Here is a 23,665-nt window from a genome sequence, read left to right as displayed (position 1 = left end):
GCCTGCAAAAGCACATTTTATGAGGATACACAAGGGGACTTTTTCATGTTTACTCCAAACCTGTATAAATCCCTACTAAGTGAGACCAATCCAGTTCTATCCCTGTAGTCCTTCTGATCTTTTATTAAGCAGGCTTTTGATGACTGACTTGCTCCTGATGGTGGGGCTTTCATTAGGTGCTGAACTTTTTATTGGTCTGATTTTAGGATTGCTTTTGATTCTGTTGCATTTTAAAGTGTGTCATCTGTTTTATCCCAGACATTTTTAATGATATATTTTAAACTTTCACTCTATGTCTACCTTTTGTTTTGTGTGTTTCAATATGTATTTTATGGAAATATGTTTTAATATGTGTATTTTACAGACAGAGTGTTTTTAAATGATTATGCATTTTGATTATGTGTTTCAGCAATGTTGTAAACTGCTTCAAGCTGTGAGGAGAGGATAAGAAATACAGTTGTTGTTGTTGTTATTATTATTATTATTATTATTATTATTATTATTATTATTATTATATACAAAATACGATTTGTACACAGCAAACAAGATCACTATGCTGGCTGTTGTATTGGATCACACGTCGGACACTTCCCAAGTGTCTAGGACTGTGTGATGTATCTGCGAATAATGTGTGCAGATCCGAGTAAGGTAGCCTTTTGCAGCTGACAGATGGTAATTTTGTCAGTAATGATTGTGTTTAAGTGCAGACCAAGGTCTTTAGGCCCTGCACCCAGAGTGCCAATCACCACTGGGACCACGTTGACTGGCTTGTGCCAGAGTCTTTGCAGTTCGATCTTTAAATCCTAGTATCGTGTCAGCTTTTCCAGGTGCTTCTCTTCAATCATGCTATCGCCTAGAATTGCATTATTATTATTATTATTATTATTATTATTATTATTATTATTATTATTATTGTGGTCCTATTATAATGTATTTTCAAACTAATTTTCATTCAGGAAAAAAATGAATGTTTTTGATATATAAAACTAAAAACTACCCAAATACATACTATTTACAGGCAGTGCCCAAATTACAAACATCTGATTTACAAACAACTCAAGATTAAGAACAAAAGTGAGAAAACAGGAACTGACAGAAATCTACCCCTTGGAAGGGAAATTCACTCCTGAAAGAGTTATCATGGGGAAAAGGTGTTTCCATTGAAGCTTTCTCGCCAATTCTTGTTTCTACAAGAAGCCAATTATTTCAAAATCCAATTCTCGAAGGGACAGAAAGGGAGGTAAAATCTTCAGAACAGTCAGCAAAATAAACCCCACAGGGGTGTTAATCCTTCCCTATGCTATCCAAAACACACACACACAAACATATACACACACAGATATACACACACACACATGCCTTGGATAGCATAGGGATAGCATATATATAGTTGGAGTTACACTTTTTTTTCTTCTGACTTACACACAAATTCAAATTAATTACAAACTGACAGAACTTATCTTGTTCATAACTTGGGGACTTCCTATACTACTCTAGGACTACAATTAAGTGACTGTTAAAAATAACAAGACAGAAAGACAAAAACAAAATGCACACACAAAAACAAGCTAACTAAAATGATGTACAAAGTTCCCACTCTCTATCTGATTATCCCTTGTTTAGTCCATTCCCTGTAAATAAGAGCCACCTGCCTATTATAATGTATTGTGCTTTCATTTGTACCTGTTTTTTAAAGAAGTTGTGAGCTAATTTTAGTCCCAGTTATGAAAAAAGAAGGAGTTATAAAATATATACATATATCATTGTGACACCCATTTGTCTGCATAATAGGCAAATCATTGTATAAGTATGGCACGCTTAAACTACTGGAGTTACACAAATTGCAGCAGTAGCTATATGGATGGAAGACCTAGAGCAAACAAATTATGCCTGTAAACAAATGCTGTCATACTTTAAGCTCAGGGTTGGAACCTCGATAGTGGCCTACGGACTCAGATACTGCAACTTCTTCATGAGCATTGTCTCAATTTTAAAAAGTCACCCATTTGCTAAACCATTATCAGCACGAGGGACAACAGTTGCTGCTACTTTGTACAACTGTTGCTGCTACCAGGTATGTTTCTTAGGTCAAATTCATATAGTCAGGAGTTTCATTTAATGATCACAGTTATCAGGTAATTACTTAACTTCTGATATGTTGATCATTAAATTCTAAAACAGAATCATAGAGTTGAAATAGACCACATGGGCCATTCAGCCCAACCCCCTGCCATTTAGAAACACATGGCATTCCTCACAGATGATCACCCAGCTTATGTTGATAAACCTCTAAGGAAGGAGACTCCATCACACTTCAAGGCAGCATATTCTGCTGTCAAACAGTTTTTGCTGTTAATAAGTTCTTCAAGATATTCACGTGAAATCTCTTTTCATGTAGTTTGATCCCATGCTCTATGTTAGAGTCTCTGGAGCAGCATTCTCCATCTTCAATATTTAAACATGGATATCATGCCCTCTCTCAGCTTTCTTTTCTCCAGTTCCCTAGGTCACTTTTCATAGGATATGGCTTCCAGACTTTTGATCATTTTGGTTGCCTTTCTCTGGAAACGTCCCAGCTTATCAATATTTGTCCTGAACTGTGATGCCCAGAACTGGATTGTGTATTCTAGGTGAGGTCTGACTGAAGCAAAATATAGACACTGTGCTCCTAATGATGAAATCTAGAACCACGTTGGCTTTTTCAGCTGTCACATCACACCACTGACTCAAGTCAGAGCAGGTCTTTCATCTTAAAAATGCAAGGCTCTAGTGTATTCCATAGATTTGCCAATCCTTCGATTTTCTGTGCTTTTTGGAGCTCATGTTTTCTTCTACCTAGTCAGTTGTGTCAAGGTGGTTGGTATAAGGATACATTCAGACTTATAAAAATGGCACTTGCCTGGCTTCCTGTAGTGAGGAACAATTGCTTGGAGCCAGCCAGTCAGGGAAACTTTCGTAAACTAGAACAATATTGGCTCCTTCTTGAAGGTGATGTATACAGCTCACTGGAAAACTTTCATGGCTGTCATTTTCTGACAGCACCGCCTCACTTATTTATCATAAAAAAAATATATCCAGAGATGTTACTATCAGGCTATTGTATTTCAGTGTTTTCTGCATTGTACTTCCACTTGTAGTGTCAACCCGTCCTGTATGGAACAGCAACCGATTGATTCATGAGGCAACCGGTGATATGGTTGGTGACAATCTGCCTTCCAGCATTGCTTGCCTTGCACATCCTGGTTGCACAGTCCCTTCTCCAATAAGTGAAATTAGGATTCTTCTTGAAGCTATATTTTAATTCATTTCCCCCCTCCTAAATAGCAATTAAGGCAATAAAACATAAAATAAAAAGGAACTGCTGGAATTGCTCTGCCTGCAAAGAGGAAACAACTAAGTAAAAGGCTGGTGTACCATGAGAAATCAGGAAATGACTGATTAATGGGCTGATTTCAATAATGGCTTTGGCTCAGGAGGGGAGAGGAAATGACTTATTAAAGACCCATTTTGATAATGCCAAGGAAAATAAGAGCTGCTTTAAACCATACTAATTGAAGAGTGGGGGCTGTGTTGATGGAAGGATGCAATCTAAGCATGTTTTATAAAAATCAAATGAAACTTACTTCTCTGTTAACGTATTTGTGATCTTGCCTATGAGGATCAGCATTTTGGGATTTTTGTGAGAAATATAAACTATATGAAAATATTTTGGCAAAACAGAGCTTTAATTCCCCTTCAAGCCCTATTGTCTACTTTAATTGCTCTTTATCATAACTACTGAAAATCTCTTATAAAGAAACCAAGGAGTATAAGTATCTGAATCAAATATATGCCTATTGTTTGACTATCCAGGGATGGCACCAATTGAAAGATTTCACACACCCAAGTTATATTCGCATGAAGAGGTTCACTAATTATACCAATAAGACTCTTTGCTGTCTTAATTATGCAGCTGAGTTATTTGCTGTCATAGCTGTAACCCAAGGCTTGGTTTGCAGGCTACATAGGTTGTATTTCTGCTTTTTAAAAACATACCAGATACATTTTTAAAAGTAGAAATACAGACTATGTAGCCTGTAAACCTAACCCCTGGGTTACAATTATGAAAATAAGTAACTCAGCTGCATAACAGACAACATATTTCTAGCCACATATAGTAAGATATTCTCATTGAGGACACAGGTAGTCCTTGAACTACAAACATCTGACTTACAAATGACTTATAGTTAAGGACAGGGGTGAGGCAACAGGGAGAGAAATATACTGCTTGGAAGGGAAATTCACTCCTGAAAAAGTTATCATGGGGAAAAGGTGTCTCCACTGAGGCTTTCTCGCCAATCCTTGTTTCCATAACAAGCCAATTTCTCAAAATCCAATTATCACAGGGAAAGAGAGTGAGGTGAAAATTTTCTGAACAGGGGTACAGACAGCAAAACAAACATCACAGAGGTGTTAACCCTTCCTTATGCTATCCAAAGCTAAATATATATAAATTATCAGCTGGAGTTACACTTAAAAATGTACCTGTACTTATATACAAATTCAGCTTAAGAAGAAACCTACAGAACCCATCTTGTTCATAACTTGGGAACTGCCTGTATTTAACCACAACTCTGTAAGATGTTCCTGATTGTAGTTCAATCGTTCTGGAGGGATTTCAATGCATGCAAAGGCCATTCCCCATCTTAGCCTACTGGAGACCAGAAACAAAGAGCAGTAAAAGACAAATAATAACATTTTAACTCCATTAGCATTAGAAAAGAAACTTCCTTTTAGAAAACCCCCCAGAAAAACTGAACTATGATAGAAACAATATTGGATACAAATGTAGGCTTGTAATTATACTAATGCCACTTCTCTTCTCCTGTATGATTTTTAACATCTTGTGTTTGACGAAGAAGCCAATGGAGCTTTGAAGACTTGCATGATATGCATTTCAGTTGACTAGTAAAAGCATTGGTCTTGTGAATTTCAGATGCTATATGTTAATTATATAGTGTTGCTCTGATCTCACTCTTGCACCATTTACCTTGTGCAAATAGACTTGAAACTCTAAGGTTATCCTCTATGTGTCTGAGAAAATTGGTTGTAATACTCAAAAAGTCTTCAAGGTACCAAAAGACTCAATTGCTTTACTAAAAATTAAATAGAGGAAATGAACTCTTTTGGATTACAACTCCAGAATTCATCACCCTGGGATTTCTAATATTATTACTAAAACAGGTTGGGTTTCCCTTGTCTAAAATGCTTGAAACCAAAATTATTTTGGATTTCAGATTTTTTTTAAAAAAAATGGAACACCTGTATTTTCAGGTAATTATATAGTGAGATATCTTGGAGATGAGACACAAGTCTAAGCACACAATGCATTTATTTCATATATACCTTATACACATAACCTTGAGATAATTTTATACACTATAATGAATAATGCTGTTCATGAAACAAAGTTTGCGTACAATGAGTGGTCAGAAAGAAAAAAGGTCATTATCTCATCCACTCACCTGGACAATTTTGGATTTTGAAGTATTTCAGATTTTGAAATTCCAGATAAGGTGTCCTCAAGTTATACAAAGGTTGTACTGTAATTTTCCAAGCTCTGAATAAAATTGATTGAAAATCTCACTTTTGAAATAATGACCTGGGGGGGGGGGGAGGAGAGAGGGGGGGCACCATGTAGAACCCACGACGAAAGAAAGGAATAAAATTTTCATTTTCATCCATGATATTAAACTTCGGAGGGATAAGGAAGTGAAAGAAATGGCCTGAAGGGAGAAAGCTGGGAACTCAAGAAAGCACTGTGTCAGCACTAAGGAGGCAGCCAAATATTTAATTAGAGGCACTTCTTTGTCAAACTTTCCTACAGCCAACACAGAGCTCCACTATAGCTAAAGACTGTCAGCAATTATGTGGACATGTATATGACTGTATTCATATACATGGCCACATAATTTAAACAATAAAGAATCAAGAAGTGAGGCTAATGGAAAAGATCAGCAGAAGAAGACATTTTAAGGGTATTTGGAAAAGAAAACACATTTGCAAAACAAATAGCTGAAAATATGAGAACAAAAGATTGCTTTTATGTCAGAAACAAGTAGCCTCTAAGGCTGTATAACAGAGAAGTAATTAAAAAGAACTTAAGATATATGACCCAGAAACTGAGCATGCTTAGCTTTTGGTCCTGATTACCGAACCATCCTATAAATCCATCCTATAATCATTTGTTGGTTGTGGTTGTCATTGATTTCAGTGCTGAACTCCCAGGATAGCAAATTAGTGAAGCTCAGAATTTGAACTGGGTTTCAGCTTATTGTATAGAATGACAATCTGATTCATTTCTAGCTAGGGGAATTTTCAGAAAAAACGAAGATGGAAAGAAACGGGCATTTTGTGGCTAATAAAGTTAGGGTTGGTACCAAGGTGCTGCTACAAGGAGAACCAAAAGTCACAAAAACTTTTTTAAAAAAATTAAATGTAATTTTCAGTATATAGTGTATATTATTATGGTATTGTAAATTAAAACAAAAAAATGAGTTATTGAATATTGAAACCCTTTTTTACTTTTGGGCCACCCTATCCTAGGTCTAGGCAATGACTCATTCAGTATGCAGAACATCTTTGTCTTGTAGGCTGGCATCTTTGTTGTCATTGTTGTTTGCTTGCAAATCATTTCTGATTTATGGTTACCAGTAGGCTTCCAGGGCTTAGCAGTAATTTGAACCTGGGTCTCCCAGAGTCCAGCATTCAGTCCACTATGACCTGCTGGCTGTATCAACATCACCCAATCCCCAAATTGCACTCCCTCTCCTTCACTACCTAGAATGGGTGGAGAAAGTAGCTGCACGTAGCCCTTTGGGGATATTTTTTTTGCAGGCTCTGAAATTTTCCCAAAGTCAGGACCAAAATGTAAGGAAGTACCTGGAGCCTGCTTGCTATGGTATGTAAAGGAGAGGCAAGAAATGGGATGGCTACACCCAGATGCTCATGTCTTGTTTAACACTAAAAACTTTGATTTTTTAAAAAGAAACTGTGTATGTGCATAGCATTAAACAGCATTTCAGACAAATCTGTTCTGCATCCCAGATCAGTTTATTTAATTACATAAGAGCATATATATGTACAGTAGAGTCTCCCTTATCCAACACTCGCTTATCCAACGTTCTGGATTATCCAACGCATTTTTGTAGTCAATGTTTTTAAAACATCGTGATATTTTGGTGCTAAATTCATAAATACAGTAATTACTACATAGCATTACTGAGTATTGAACTACTTTTGCTGTCAAATTTGTTGTATAACATGATGTTTTGGTGCTTAATTTGTAAAATCATAACTTAATTTGATGTTTAATAGGCTTTTCCTTAATCCCTCCTTATTATCCAATATATTCACTTATCCAACATTCTGCTGGCCCGTTTATGTTGGATAAGTGAGACTCTACTTTATATTGAAATGGCTGACACAACAGAAATATTTGAATATTGTGACAAGATGTTTCAGCTTCTGTCTCCCTCAGATGGTCTGAAAGATGCCATATTCCAAACCATTAACTGCATTAGATGTCTTGGCAGGAAGGTGGCTGTTTTAAAATTCTAGTTCTTTCCACGTTGACATATTTTGGCAAATTCTTCAGAATCAATTGGGAAAGAAATCTTCATTCACATCAGCCACTTTCAGTAGGTATGGGCAGAGAGAGAAAAATAGATCGTTCTCTGTGAAGCAAGCCCATTTCAGCACTAACATGGAATATGCAGAAAGCTAAACGGGGCCTGAACAGAAAAGTCTGCTAGTTTTGCTATCTCCTTGTATTCACGTTTTCTCAATTTCAAATTCTTTCTATTGTGAATGTGAAGATGTTTGTGCTTTTTGGTGAAGTCATGGGCCCCATCTACATTGTCATATAAAATCTAGATTATTTCCTTTGAAATGGATTATATGGCAGTGTAGATTCATACAATGTAGTTCAAAGCAGACACTCTGGATTATCTAATTTGATAATCTGGATTATATGGTAGTGTAGAGCCAGCCTTATAAAACAGGGAACTGTTTTTTTGTATCAAATTCTAGAAGATAGGACCATGTAGCAAAACCCAGAGACACAAATTAACTAAATGACTTTGAATCTCTTTGTACTCACACTTTTTAAAACAAGGACTGATTGCTTACAAGGCATCCTATTTTCAAATGGGTAAGTCAGCAGGACCAGTAAGTAAGGTACTCAATAACATGAACCTCTGTCAAGTTAAAAAATGTTGTGTCTTTTGTCTTCATTTGGAGTCCTTTCACGGGGGCCTAAGAAGCCCTGGTGTCTGCTGGGAACATTTATTTTCAGGGCCATAAGCAAAGCTGTTATGCTCAAGGGAGGAATATTTAAAACTAGTTAGACACCCCTATTCATTCAGAGCGACAGATTCAGACTGGGCTGCTGGTGCTGGATTTGTCACAGTGTCACCTGTATTGTGTTGAACGCTGGTCACAATAAGAAAGCCAGAGAGAGGAAAGATGAAAGTTGGAAAATGGAAGACAACAGGACGAGTAGAAAATCAGTGAAACGGCAGAAAGTCATCAGAAGAAATGTCAAAGAACATCATTGCCTACCACATTGTCTGGTGATTTAATATTCGCAGCACAAGTAATTCCTTCCGCTCTAAATGAAATTCTAACTGCCCTGCAGTAGCTATAGACATCCTATTTCCTGCCCATGTCCCTCCATGAGAAAAGACAACAGTGCCAATAAATAAGCCAAGGCAGAAGATTAGTTCCCTTCTACAGTCTATTTCATTGGGAATACAGTACCTGTAGAGGCCCCTGGTAGCACAGTGTGTTAAAGCGCTGAGCTACTTAACTTGCGGACCAAAAGGTCCCAGGTTCAAATCCCGGGAGTGGAATGAGCGCCCGCTGTTAGCCCCAGCTTCTGCCAACCTAGCAGTTTGAAAACATGCAAATGTGAGTAGATCAATAGGTACCGCTCCAGCGGGAAAGTAATGGCGTTCCATGCAGTCATGCCGGTCACATGACCTTGGAGGTGTCTACTGACAATGCCAGCTCTTTGGTTTAGAAATGGAGATGAGCACCAACCCCCCAGAGTCGGTCACGACTGGACTTAACGTCAGGGGAAAACCTTTACCTTTTTACAGTACCTGTATTTGCATATACATAATGGGATATCTTGGAAATGGCACAGAAGACTAAACGTACTATTCATTTATGTTACATATAGATCTTATACAAATAGCCTGAAAATAATGTTATACATGATATTTTATGTACTTTTGTGTGTGAAACAAAGCCTGTGTCCATTGAACCAAAAGTGTAACTATTATCTCAAGCACCAATATAGGCATTTTTGGATTCTAGAGTATGTCTGATTTTGGAATTCTAGATAAGGGATGCTCAACCTGTAATATTTATAATGGCCTTTCCACCAAAAAACAGAAGGTGTAACATAAATCAAAGACAAAGACAAAGACAATAAAAATAAAAGTATACATCTAAATTTTTTCATTAAGATTTTTTCTATATACCATATTTTATTCAAATTTCAAAAATAGAAAAAGAAAAAAGAATATTAGATAAAGATAATATATTTATATATGAATATAGATAGATAGCTATAAAGCAATTGACTTCCAACTGTTTCCTCAACAGGTATACACATATATAGTGTGTGTGTGTGTGTGTGTGTATGTATATGTATACACACACACACACACACACATACACCCTCTAACAAATTGCATCCCACATTTTTTCTGGCGACATAATTTGATGACACATGAGTGTTAGTATGGTATATCAGTATGCATAGGGATCTTGTAGCACCTTAAAGACTGAGAGACCAAAGTAAGTAGCATAAGCTTTTGTAGACAAAGTGTGCTGCCTTAGATGTGTTTGCATTCTTCTGGTGATTAACTTGTATTAATTCTCAAAACCAGCAATTATTAAATTGTTTCTCCTCAAAAAGCCTAACAGAGGTTTCCAGTCTTTTTTTAAACATCTCTGCTGATTTTTCTCTAATCAAACTAGACAATTTATCCATTTCTGCTAACTCATTAAGTTTCAACATTCTTCCACCGTAGGTATTTCTGAGTTTTTCCATTTCTGAGCATATAACACTCTCATTGCTGTGAATAAAACATAACACTATAAATATACATAGGCTCCCCAACGCCCCACCTGCAAGCAACCTCAGGCACAACTCTGCAATGAGAGACATGTACCTAGAGTTATAATTTCTAAAGTAAAAACCCACACACGTTCATGAATTTCAATTTGAATAAATTTAAATATTCCAATGTGTTTGAATCTTGAAGGACCACCTTCAGACAAATGATGGCCAAGACCAGGCTTGTGCATGGATTTGGCTTGGTTGGTTCCTTCGGCCAATCTGGCTTGTTCAGCTTGCTGTAATGGTAAGAGCTCAGCCATCAATTTTTTTTTCTGGCCAAAACGGGCCACGCAGCAGCTATTCACAGCTCCTTTTTGGCATCACGCAGTGTGCAATAAGGCTGCTGCGTGCTCACATGGGATTTCCTTGTGAGTCTTCCCTGTTGGGCCAATCAGAATAGAAGAATGCCGTGACGTGTCTTATACAAACTGTGTCTATTTAATGGGGCAAGCACCTCCTTTGCTCTCAGTTATGTCCTGGTTCTAGAGAGATGCTTCAATCCAATTGCCTTGCCGCTTGCTCTCAGCTTTATTTTTTGGCATGGCTTGGCCTATCTAGCATTGAATCTTTTTTTATTTTCCTTTATTTTCTTTATTCTTTTTATTTAGTCAGACTAAGAGTTGGGAAAGTGCAGGACAGGTGGATGGGGCGCGTGCGTTTGGGGTCTTGGGAGAAAGAAAGAGCATCTCTTTGTTCTTGGTGTGCTTATCTTTAAAAATATTTGTGTGGCACTGAGAGCCTTGAATCACCTTTTAGCTTCTTTTTCTCCCCCCCTTCAGAAAACACTTTTAAAAGATTAACAATTATTATTATTATTATTATTATTATTATTATTATTATTATTATTATTATTAATCCCAGCAAACAAACAGAAAAGCCTCATTCTCAGAAAACTACTACCTAATTACCTAATTACCTATAATTTTATTCCTTTGCTAACAAATTCTCTGTTTATATTTCTCTCTGTACTCTAAAAAGAAAAGAAATTACAAAAAGTCAAGGGATGATCCAAATGTTATGAAATTTGGTGGGCTAATAGTGGTAAATGTGTCCTCCAAGTGTGGTCATTTTCATCCCAATAGCTCTAAAAATGACAGGAAGGTGAGCCCAGGACGTGTCCCCCCCCTTGCCACCAAAGGGCTGGATCTGGCTGCATTTTCCAACTGCAGACCAAAAAAGGCTATTTGAGAGGTGTGCAAAAACGGATCTGGGGATCTCGCAAAATTTGACAACAGCAGAAACAGATTAAGGTTCAGCCAAAATGCACAAGCCTAGTAAACATCCCTGATTTTTTTTCGTGTCAGGAGTGACTTGAGAAACTGCAAGATGCTTCTGGTGTGAAGAAGAAACAATCCCTGATGAACATGTATTTTGCAGTCTCTGCATTTTGATGTTGGAAGTGAGTATAGTTAGATATGCAATGAGACCCCCATATCCACAGAAGATATGTTCATCTGTGAATACCTCAAAGAGTGGAAAACAGTGAACAAAATGTAGGTATTTTGACCATATTTGAGGCAGAAGCACACCATATAATAGTACAAATTCTAGAGAGACCCACAAAAACTTAGGGAGGGAATTTATTTTGGAACATGGGCCAGTGAATAATAAATCCATGGATAGCAAATCTGTGAGTAATGTCATATCCCATACATTATTTTCCAAAACCAGATGTAATGGAATGGCCATTACATCTCATAAGAACAAATGCTTATATTGTTTATTTCATAATAAGTATATTTACTATGGCAGGTTTATCTCTGCTACACCAATGGATTACTTGCATGGAAAAGAAAATGGAAACATCTGGCAAAAGAATCTTGGTGAGCCATTTGCTAGCTACAAGCTGTGCATTGCCTATCTTTGATTTAGAGCTTTTTGAAAGTTTGTTTTAATGACACACTTTCATGCCTGGGTATTCATCTCAAATATAAAATACGTGGGCTACAAGTCTTCGTTGAACTGTGTATAGTTTTAGCAGGACTTGGCACGAATGTATTGCAGGTTCTGCATTACCAGTGATAACAGTATCCCCTGTAACATATTGCCTTTTGTAATAATGAGAACATTGTAGTGTTCCTTTTATGAAATTAAAAGAAATGATTGGTGTGAAAAGAGAAGTTGGGCAAATCTGGTTGCAGCCAGTTGTGAACATGGGCAGTAGGGAAAGAGGCTATAAGAGGATTGTCTGAAAAAGAAACAGATACAGAACTAAAGTGAAGACAAGTTAAAAAGAGAAGAACGGGTAAAATCTTAATAAAGTTTTGGGTGTTGGGAATATGTACAGAATATCAACAATGCATGTTTAAATTAATTGTTATCAGTTATCTGAAAAGGTTGTGTTGACAATGTTTTGGATTTCAGATTTTCTTTTTGATAGTTTTGGATTTTGGAGTATTTTGTATTTTAGATTTCAGAAGTCTGGATAAGGGATGTTTAGCCTGTACCTTTTTAAACAACTGAAAGAGGGCACTGGTTTTGCTTTCCTACATTGTACTCACTGATCAACACACCCACTTGCATTATGTGTGGATCCTAAGATTATAGTATCAGGACTCCGAGGGTCAGAAGCATGCAGCCAATCTGTAGAAGGGCTTTGCTACAATTGGGAATATGATCATATTTGGGGTAAAATTTGTAGCCCTTACTCTTTCCTTCCAAAATAATGCCTTTGAGGATGAGACCAGGTATCTTGATATTTTAATAGCTCTTTCTTTAAAAAAAGAATTATAAGTAATGTGTTAATAATGCATAACTAAGACATTATTTATAAAGTGAATAGCAATGACTAAAAGAGAAACTGTTAATTTTACATTTAATTTTAGTTTCCTTTTTTATATGCTTATCTCTAACAAAAACACATGAGACCAAGTGGCTGTGACATGAATTCTTTAAAAAACCCACTCTTTAAAAAAGAAGAAGATGTAAGCCTACACCATTCAAATGCATTTATTTTGTAGTCAGGGAATTTTTAAAAAGCAACTTTTCTTTGAAAGAGTCCCTAAGCCTATGGCAAACAAAGGAATTTAAGTGGAAGCATAACATTCAGTCAATTTGACTGTAAAGTCAATAACCCACAAACCAGGCTGGTAGAAATCTGAAAAATCATCTAAAATGTTAAAAACCAGTTTAGCTCATCCTTGTGCTGAATAACCTAATATTAATTAATGTGTATGTTCACAATTCCTTTTCCACTTTCTTTGGTGGCTTGGACCCCACCTGGCATGGACATAAGCCTTTTTAACTGTTCCAGAAGCTATGGGTTTTATTGCAGATAAAAGCCCAAAGCTCTGACTATTTCAGAATAAATGGCGGCCTTATTAGAGACACAGCTGGATCTCAGCCAATCAATAGCTGAAAAGAAAGGCAAGAGGCAATTGGCAATATTAATGAAAAAGGAATTATAAATCTGGTTCACACCATGTTCTTTCAGATGGAACCAATTGCACTTTTTATTGGGAGGAGGAAGAAGGAAAATTAATGGTCTTTTTAGACCATCATTTCATTTGTTCATTTCCATAAGATGGGCATAAGATTTTGTATTTCAGGAGCCGGAGTGGGGAATAAAGCACTAAGAGCATAAGGTAATTTTATCATCTGGAAAGAAGAACTGCAAAAGATCTGAAAATGTGTAGGAGTGTAGTTTGAACAGTCCTTCTTCCATTCAGGGTGACAAAAAGTTATAAAATAAGATGTATATTTTTCCCTGTCTCTCTTGAGGACATGAAGTTCTGCCTGACAGCAGTTTAGGGAGAACCTTTCCCTCGGGGTGAATGATTATGTAATTGTTTAGAATAGGTTTCTTTGCGCTTCCTTGTGAACCATCTGGCGTGTGGCACTGTCAGAAATAAGGTGTTGGTCAAAACAGTCTGCCAGTCTGCTCTTGCATCCTTTTCTTCTATTTAAAAAATTGGTATTTTCATACTGCCTGCCAGAATTTACATTTACATTTCCCAGAATCCCCAGCCTACATGGGCGAGTAGGGCTTCCGGATGTCGCAGTACAGTGGTGATTTTTCTAGGCTCTCTATCCCACCTATGGAAACCAGTTCTGTATTGAATGATCACACTCTCCTCTGTACCTGTGGATGGATGATCCAAACTCTGTCTAAAATGAGCCCAAGACAGGAAGAGGTGGGTGTTTGAGAAACAACAAAAGAGATTAGCAGCCGGAGAGGCAAAGCCTGGGTTGATGAGAATGAGAGAAAGACCGTCCATTGCTAATTAGAAAATTTGAATGGAGGAAAGTTAATTAATAATGAAACTTCTGTCTGAATTGTGTGGATTTTGAATATATACCAGCTTTGTCAACAGTTGAAATTAATTGCAGATGTGGGTGCAGTGAAGGGGGAGAGAAATGGAAAGTGTGTGTTGGAGAGGAAGGAGAGATAGTGGAAGGCAGGAATATAGACCAGGTTCAAGTCTGCTGTTGTGGTTACTAGAGATAGACCCTGTTGCTGAAAGTGCTATTAATTAACTCTCTCTGCATTATCACCCAATCCCTAGAGGAATGGTAAGGGTACAAAAAACTCACTTTTTCATTATGAATTTTTCATTTTTCAACTGTAGAGTGGTAGCCATTGTAGAGTTCTTCTGACATGCTGGATTTGTTCGTCTCAGTATTTGCGACCATGGATGTCACAGTGTTCAGTCAGCTTGATCAAACTTTTACTTGTATTGCCATAGGCTGAACAGGATACGTGCCACCCATCGCACAGTAAACTCAGCCAGCATCAGTTTTTCAGGTAGTGACGATCACAACTGCACAAAGAAATGAGTACTTCAATAGCAAGTAAAACAGCAATCAATCTAAATTTGGCTCATCTGGGCACATGAGCTCGGGTTTTACACAGCCATCCCAACCTTTGTCAGTTGCATTTTCAGTAGTTGACTGCAGCTGTGTAGCTCAAACTGTCATGCAAATGTCCTCCAACATTTATTAGGGAACAAACTGTGGCTGGAAGTGAGAACCCTGAAGGACATGCTCACCAGCACCTGCAAAGGCCCACTTTATGGTTTTGTGCAAGAGAGCTTTCTATTGTGTCATTTCCATATTATGGGATACCCTGTCCCAGAGTCACAATCAGTTCCAGCTCTTGCTGCTTTTAGAGACATATCTTCTCTGATTTGCCGTTTAATCTATTTTGATATTTATTGTGATGATTTTCATGGGTCCTGATTATGTTGATGATTGTGATCATTCACTGCTTGGTTTATTTTTATTTGCCTTGAGACCTAATTTTATCTCTATGGAAAAATGAAAATGTAATTATTCAGCAGGACTGGGTTGTGTCATATTCCTTCCCTATACAGTTAGCTCTTCACATTTGCAGCTTTGACTTTGGCGGATTTGATTATTATTCACTGATTTGATAAAAATGATGTCTCTAAAAATCTCTACGTCCTCTCACTGTGGACTACTTCCATTAGAGGACTTATAGATTCCTAGAGAGAACACTTCAGTGTGATTCTGTGTTCAACACCTGACAGAGCTTGACTGTAGAATTATGCTGGAGGACCTTGAGATTTCTGGAAAGGTGTTCTATCAGGCTAAAAAAAAATGTGTGTTTTAAAAAAAATCTGTTTCCATAGAGATTCTGTGCCAACCCCAGTGAGTGAGAAGAGCTGACTGAATGGATTCAAACCTGGTTTCTGGAGTTCTAGCCCAATATCAAACCACAATGCCACATTGGCTCTTTGTTATGAAATCATGCATCAAATTAAATTCAGTTGCTAGCCAGTATAAACCATGCATCACATTAAAAGTCTGCTAGTTATACAAATAATATATAAATCATGAGGTTACATCCTGAAGTTGTAAACTCCAACTGTATGAGAAATCCCCATTCAACCCACTTGGGCCCTTCCCCATAGCCATATAACCCAGAATGTCAAGGCAGATAATCTACAATATCTGCTTTGAACTGGATTATCTGAGTCCATACTGCCATATAATCTAGTTCAATGTGGATTTTATACAGCTGTGTGGAAAGGGCCTGTGGCTCCATCTACACTACTATGCAAAATCCAGATTATCTGCTTTGAACTGGATTATATGGCAGTGTAGACTCATATAATCCAGTTCAAAGCAAGTAATGTGGATTATGTAATTTGATAACCTGGATTACATGGCAATGTAAAGGGGGCCTAAGATTTCCTTCTAAGTAGAGCTGCATTTGATATTTATTTTATTTTATTTGTATCCCTTATTTCCATTGTAGGATTTAAAGCAGCAATAGTGTTGTGTGTGAAATATATATCTTATAAAGAGTAGATTCATATTATTATAAGGTTGTAATACTAATATGGTCATATGGGTACATCTCATTATTGAGCTCTCCTTTCTGCATCACTTATAAATATTCTGAGGCCCCATCTAAACTGGCGTATAAATCCATCCTTTCTGTTTTGAACTGGATTGTATAGAAGTATAGACTCATATAATCAGTCTGGATTATTTTCTTTGATAATACAGTAGAGTCTCACTTATCCAACATAAATGGGCCGGCAGAACGTTGGATAACCGAATATGTTGGATAATAAGGAGGAATTAAGGAAAAGCCTATTAAACATCAAATTAGGTTATGATTTTACAAATTAAGCACCAAAACATCATGTTATTCAACAAATTTGACAGAAAAAGTAGTTCAATACGCAGTAGTGCTACGTAGTAATTACTGTATTTATGAATTTAGCACCAAAATATCATGATGTATTGAAAACATTGACTACAGAAATGCGTTGGATAATCCAGAATGTTGGATAAGTGAGTGTTGGATAAGTGAGACTCTACTGTATATGGCAATGTAGATCCAGCCTGAAACAGGTAAGATTGTAAAGTGCACCCAAGCTATCCTTGAACCATTTGGAGCTCAGAAAATTACCTTTGGACAACAATTCCCAGAACTCGCCAGCCAGCCTAGTGATTGGAGAGTGGATTCTGGGAAATGTGATCTCTAAAATAAACTTTCCCAGGATCTAGATTTAATAGAGAACAGAGAATTATTAGTCAGTGTACTGCTGTTTATACACCATAAGATCTCGTGCTTGTCTCCCCTTAGCAAAACGCAGTGCAGACAGCTGTTAAATTTGGCTACTGAAATATCTCTCCTGGAAAATTGAAGACAAGGCAAATCAGAGCGTGCTACCAGCTTCTCATCCAGAAAAAATGTATGCAAGTTTATTCCAAGTTTTCGGAGACGGAAAATTGTGGGTGTTCCAGTTTTGCAGCCCTTCAAGGCATTCAAGATGATGATTGAAAAGAGTCCTTTATTTTAAGATTTCTTCTTATTTTAAAATGATGTTAATTAATATTGTATATGCCTTATGTCAGAAATCTACAACCCCCCAAAATTCTGCTAGAAACTGGGCATGTGACTTATTGCACCACAACTCCCTCTGGCCTTGCTGGAACTTTGCTTTGCTCACAAGATTTATATAGGGTTGTTGTGAGTTTTCCGGGCTGTATGGCCATGTTCCAGAAGTATTCTCTCCTGATGTTTCACCCACATCTATGGCAGGCATACTCAGAGGTTGTGAGGCATGTGGGTGAACGTCAGGAGAGAATACTTCTGGAACATGGCCATACAGCCCGGAAAACTTACAACAACCCTATGATTCCGACCATGAAAGCTTTCGACAACACAAGATTTATACAGTTGTGTATATAACATAGTTATTTCTCTGTGTGCACAGATTCTAGATTAAGCCTCTGCAATCCCACTTTTTTGACTGCTTTAAAGTGTTCTGGTTTATCTCTCATCCTCCCACTTTATACCTTTATCATACTTTAATTCAGTTACTGCAAACTGAACTCAAAGTGTGAAAGTAGTTTGCATTTTATTACTCAGCTGTGGGGTAGAAGAAAAGCAGGCAGGGTCCCTTCTCTGCCATGATAGTTGCCCCCTCTCACACTATATAATCCTGGGTTTGCATATTGGTGAAGCACTGGAGCTCCCTGGTTGAAAATTCAAAGTAATCCTCCCTAAATTGCAATGTTGCTGTTTCAATTAAAGTGGAATCGCACTGTAGTGTGAAAGGGCCTTTCGTCTCCAATGCAGCACATTTTTTCACATGCAGTGAATAGATGCAGTCCTTTAAATGGACAAAGTAATTCAGAAGCTTAGACTCAAGCGTAGACTGCCACATATATATATTCTTGACAATTGGCTGTCTCTTATGTATATTCTTTTTTAGATTATAACTCCCAGAGTCCCCTACCCAGGCTGATCACTGTCTTGCAAACTGAAGGATTCTGGGCTGTAATCCAAAAAGTAACTATTTGAAGTTCTAGCAAGTGTTATAGAATCTCTCTGCCAGCAAGCTGGTTTTTCCATCTCCATAATCTCTAGCTGAATCAGGGCAATTTTATGAAATAAAGTGAAACACCCATGCCTTATGAAGCATGATTAAAACATAAGGCTGCAAACATAACTACTTGGAAGCAAGTAAAAAAAGTAGGTGTGTTCATGAATGAGGAGTCACGTTGCTCTCTTCCTCCCTTCTCATTGCATCTAAAGTGCCCTATTTGCCATCTCCATTAAACAGCAGACCCCAGGATGTCTTACGTCTTCTGCAATATGGCACAAACTGCTAAAAGCCAGCCAGAGCATGTCTTTTAATCTGTATAAATGTTGATGGTGATATCCATGGGCCTCCATAGGTCTTTACATGAAGTAGTACTAGAGGCTTTATTCTCATTTAAACCAAATTTAAATGTATAAGCTGCAAAACAAAAGGCATTAAAGCACTTTCATCCAATTTAGGGCAGCTTGCATCTGCTGCAGCAATTTGGAGAACCCTTCACATAAACGTAAATCTGGATTTAGGATGTGGCTTCATTTAGAAAGGAGGGAAATCAGGGCAGAAAAGCTAAGAACAGAAAGGAGTGTGAATAATCACTTGTGCCCTCTTGTGTTTGCAAAGCCTTCTCATGTACAAAGTGAAGTGGCATTTGGTGAAATATACAAGGCAATAAATTAAAAATAAACACAAAGGACTTTGTTGTGTAATCTGTGAAGGAACAGAATGTCGAATTCGCTCCTTGATTGTTGATTATTAGGTGTTACCTTAACACGAACCTCCAAAAATGAAGAATTTACAATTTCTCCTGATAAGTATAGGAACGCATGCACTAAGTAGGAAAATGATTACAAGGGTTATCAATTCTCATGCTTTAGGATATTTACTGATCACCAGCTGGGATAGGGAAACAAATTTCCCCTTTAGTTAAAATGTAGGATAATTAAGCCTATCATGGAAGTAACATCCTGCCTTGGTCACTGCTGGGAACAAAATAACAGTTTAAATGGACCAGTGAACTGTCCCTTCCAATACAGCTCTTGGAAGAACTTATTATCCCTAATTTCTTGTTAATGGCAGACAGAGAGAAGAATTTGCAGGAAACAGTCATCATTAGCATGTACTGTAGGACTGACATTACATTCCATGTTACCTATTATTTCTTTTTTATCTAATTGCCCTAATCCATTGGTTGTAGCGAGGATAAGGTATAGATTTCATTTACAAGGAAATGCCACATATTCTAGTGACCTACTTTTATTCTTCACTATCAAAAACAGTTTTAAAATGGTTTTAATTCAATAAGCAGTTTAATACTATTTTAATCATATTGTTGTGTATGTTTTTAGCTACCTATATTGTTTTTTGTATTTCTTTTAAGCTGCCTTGAGACCCAGATTTAAGGGAAAGGGAGGTTATAAACATAAGTAGAATAAAATATTATTAAAACATAATCAAAAGAACTCTAAATTCACTGTGCCAGAACTGACAAAGCTAATGATCAGGGAGATGACACCTATCCTATATTTGGAGCTTTTAAGTTTACAGGAAAAAGTGTGTAATAGGGGTTTGACAGAGGTGTATATTTATGCATCATGTGGATGAAGGGATAGGGAGATGTTTTTTTCTTCATTCTTTCATAATACAAGAAGCAGGCATCATCCAGTGAAGCTGAATAGTGTGAAATTTAGGGCAGACAAAAGGAAGTACTTCTGGACATATAAGACAATGTATAATTGAACAATGGAATTCACAAACACAAGTTGTGTTGGTGGCCATTAGTACATTAGAAACCTTTGAGGATATTGAGACCTGCAGTCCTACATCAGATAGGCCTAGCATAATGCTTTATCTACACCAGTGGTTCTCAACCTGGGGTTCCCAGATATTTTTGGCCTTCTACTCACAGAAATCCTAACAGCTGGTAAACTGGCTGGGATTTCTGGGAGTTGTAGGCCAAAAACATCTAGGGACCCACAGGTTGAGAACCACTGACCTACACCATTCTATATTTTCCATCACTCTCTGTTAGCTGTCAACTGCAGGAGGAGTTACTTTGGCTGCTTCTTACGGATGGTGAAGTAAGGAATGGAGAGGCAATTCAAAGAAGCAAGACAGCTGGCTCAGGCTACGAAGGGGAAGAAACAAAAGTGTGTTTCCAAATAATGTACACCATCCCTTTTCTTACTCCTGGAACAAAGATTAGCTACTTCCACAGACAAAAAGAGACATAAGCAACTAAGAGAATTCTGCCCAAGATCATCTCTAACTGCTGGCCATAATGGTTATAATATACATGAATTGATATCCATTATTTCACTTACCTACTTATCCTCCCCTGTTTTTGGCCTCTTAGAGCCCAAACAGGATCAAAAACTAGGCCCTGCCTTGGTTTTTACCACAGGCGTGCAAACAATGCCTCCAGCAATAAATAAATAAATAAATAAATAAATAAATAAAATGGAACAAACCAATTTTTGCTTGGTTTGTTCCGAATTAATTTGATACCCCATTAGGTCTGGGCCTTCCTGAAAGGTCCAGGTCTAATGGGGTATTTGGCCTGTAGAGACTGACTTCTGGGTAGTCTCTATTGCCATATCAAACCTTTTGGGCTCCTGGAGCTCAAAGGTGTGGGATGGTGCCCATCTCCCAAACCAAGTCTGCAATTTAGCCCCTAAAAGTTAATGAAAAGGTACCATAAATTCCCTCCTCACGTCCTCCTATTCCATTCTATTCTCTTACTGGTGCAAGAAACCAGGTGAAACGAGAGGAGCTGGCAGTGGGAGGGGGGACTAGGAGGGATTTTCTCTGCCCATCTCCTCTGGCATTATTTCCTCCCACCAGGAGGAAACGAGGAGGAAAGTTATGGCAGCCAGGTACCTTTTCTTTTACTTTTAGGGGGAAATTGGGGGGCTGTGGTGTGGTGTCATGCCATTCTGATTTTAATCAGCATAGCATTAGCTGCCACTACCACACCAGAAAGTCTGTTTGTTTGTTTTTGGGTTTGTTTGTTTTTTTGAGAGTGGGGACAGAAACCAGCAGTGAAGCACGTTATATTTATATTTGTCCAAAACATATTTACTCTCGAGCAAGTCCATCACAAATGATAAAAAGTTCCAGTCTTTTGGTTGGACCTTTTATGCCTTTATGATAATTTTTCTGGTGTTATATTCCATCTATATATCATTTTATAAACATATTATTTAATGGCATAGCTTTTGGAAATTTTTAGCAGTTTCTTCCATAGTTCTTCCCATTCTTTTAAATGTATTGTTCGGCCACATTTTTTTGCCCATTGGATCATAGGGCCTTTTACTTCTTTGTCAACCATGAAGTCTTTAAGAAGGAATTTATATAGTTTTCCTATCTGTTTATCTTTTATCTGTAGTAATAGGTTCTAATGACTCTTAGATTCTTGTATACCTTTTTATTATTATTTTAACCAATGTCTTTGTTGATGTTGATAATAATAAAACCATGTCATTGTTGAATCCTCTTTCTGCAGATCCTGTAGTGTTTAAAATTTCTCTGGTGCCCCCTTATCTAAAAATGGTTTTAAGTTAAATATTCTCTCCTTGGTGTTCTTAACTGTGAAAATGCCTCTTGAGGTTTCATCCATTTCGGTATTTTAGTGTAAAAGAGTATTTTATATTTATCTTTTCGTATCTCTTTCCATACTTTTTCATAATTATTTTTGTATAGTTCAGAATTATTTGTTAACTGAATTCCCAGATATTTTACTTTTAGTTGTAATATCAATTTTTGTTTTTTTGTTTCAGCATCTCTTGATTCTCTTTATTCATATTATACTGCATATGCAGAATGGTCATGCAGGACCAGTCACCAGTTCAGGAGGTGTAACACCTCTAAGGCAGTACTCGTTGCTAGGAACAACATCCATAGAGAAAGTCCTATTGTCCTTGTGTCTTTCTTGATGCTCATCTTTCTGGTTGGCTATGTGATAAGCAAAGAAACTGGACTATGTAAGCTTTTTTGCCTGGTGCAATGCTGAGAAAAAGTAACATTTGGAGTGCAAGTTCTAGAGTATCCTGGCTAAGAGTTTCTGGGAAGTGGCCTCAATAAGTAACATTTCTTGGCTCTGTGTTCTTTTTGTGTTATGTCAAATGAATATTTAGAAATAGCTCAAATAAGCTCAAAATGTTAGGGAGATATACATTTACTCTATGGAAGACTGGTGAACAGTACACACATATTTGGAAACTGAACTTGTGAACTGGGATGGATCATGAAAGCACCAAACTATATGTTTGTATTAATTGGCTCAGTAAACATTGCTATCTGTTTTTTATACTGAGTGAACCAAAATAAATGTGAGCAACTAAGGGGAGTGAGCATAATTTCGAACTATAATTATAATACGCTTTGTCATCTGTGGGGGAAAAGAACAGATTTGTTTATTGTTTTCTGTATTAACTTTTTTTTTAAAAAAAACACAATAAAATCCAATGTTCCAAAAATGAATTCTGCTTGTTTAATATTACAGTGTTGGAGCCCTTTGCGATGTAGATATGCAAAATGTCATGGATAATCTGTTTCCTACTTCTGATTTAAGAGGATTTTTTTCAATAGATGTTTTCATGTTGAATATTGCCTTTTTATTTTTATAAATGACTTTGTTTTAAATTATGTATTCATCAAACCTTTATTTCAATTCTGTGCTGCCTTGTCAGGGTTGTTCATGAGTGACAGGTGAAATAGCTTGCACAGACAATAGATAAGACAGGAAAAGTGTTCCTAGGTTGCTCCACTTCAGCCCAGAGCTGATCCAATATATTCATAGAATCATAGAATAGTAGAGTTGGAAGAGACCTCATGGGCCATCCAGTCCAACCCCCTGCCAAGAAGCAGAAAATCTGATATTCTGATATCTTGAGTAAAAAGTGAAAGTAGCAATGGCCTCCCACAACTCAACATCCAGAAATAAACTGGATTGGTATTTGAAAATTATGTTAATAATGGTTCTGGAGGTCACAGACTAGTTTGGGGGGATGAGGAAAGGCCACATGACACATGTGGCCTTGTCCTTCCACAGGGAAGAATGGTTAGATAGCTGGAGAGAAATGTCTACAAGGCTGATACACTGTTGCCTCCCAACTTCTGCCACGTGAAATGGTTTCCTCACTCCACCTCCTGGTAGGTGTGGCCCATCCTTTTTGCTTTCATATGAAAATTG

The 23,665-nt window shown here is 37.3% G+C and overlaps 1 protein-coding gene across 5 annotated transcripts in view; it reads left to right on the top strand.

The window, feature by feature from the left end:
- cacna1i (calcium voltage-gated channel subunit alpha1 I) overlaps nucleotides 1–23,665 on the top strand; it is a 372,048-nt gene that overhangs the window by 159,646 nt on the left and 188,737 nt on the right. The window lies entirely within an intron of this gene.

Source organism: Anolis carolinensis, chromosome 5 (assembly GCF_035594765.1).
Source record: "Anolis carolinensis isolate JA03-04 chromosome 5, rAnoCar3.1.pri, whole genome shotgun sequence".
In the NCBI taxonomy this organism is placed as follows: domain Eukaryota; kingdom Metazoa; phylum Chordata; class Lepidosauria; order Squamata; family Dactyloidae; genus Anolis; species Anolis carolinensis.
The sequence above is the reverse complement of the archived record's forward strand: the minus strand, read 5'-3'. Positions and strand labels throughout refer to the sequence as shown.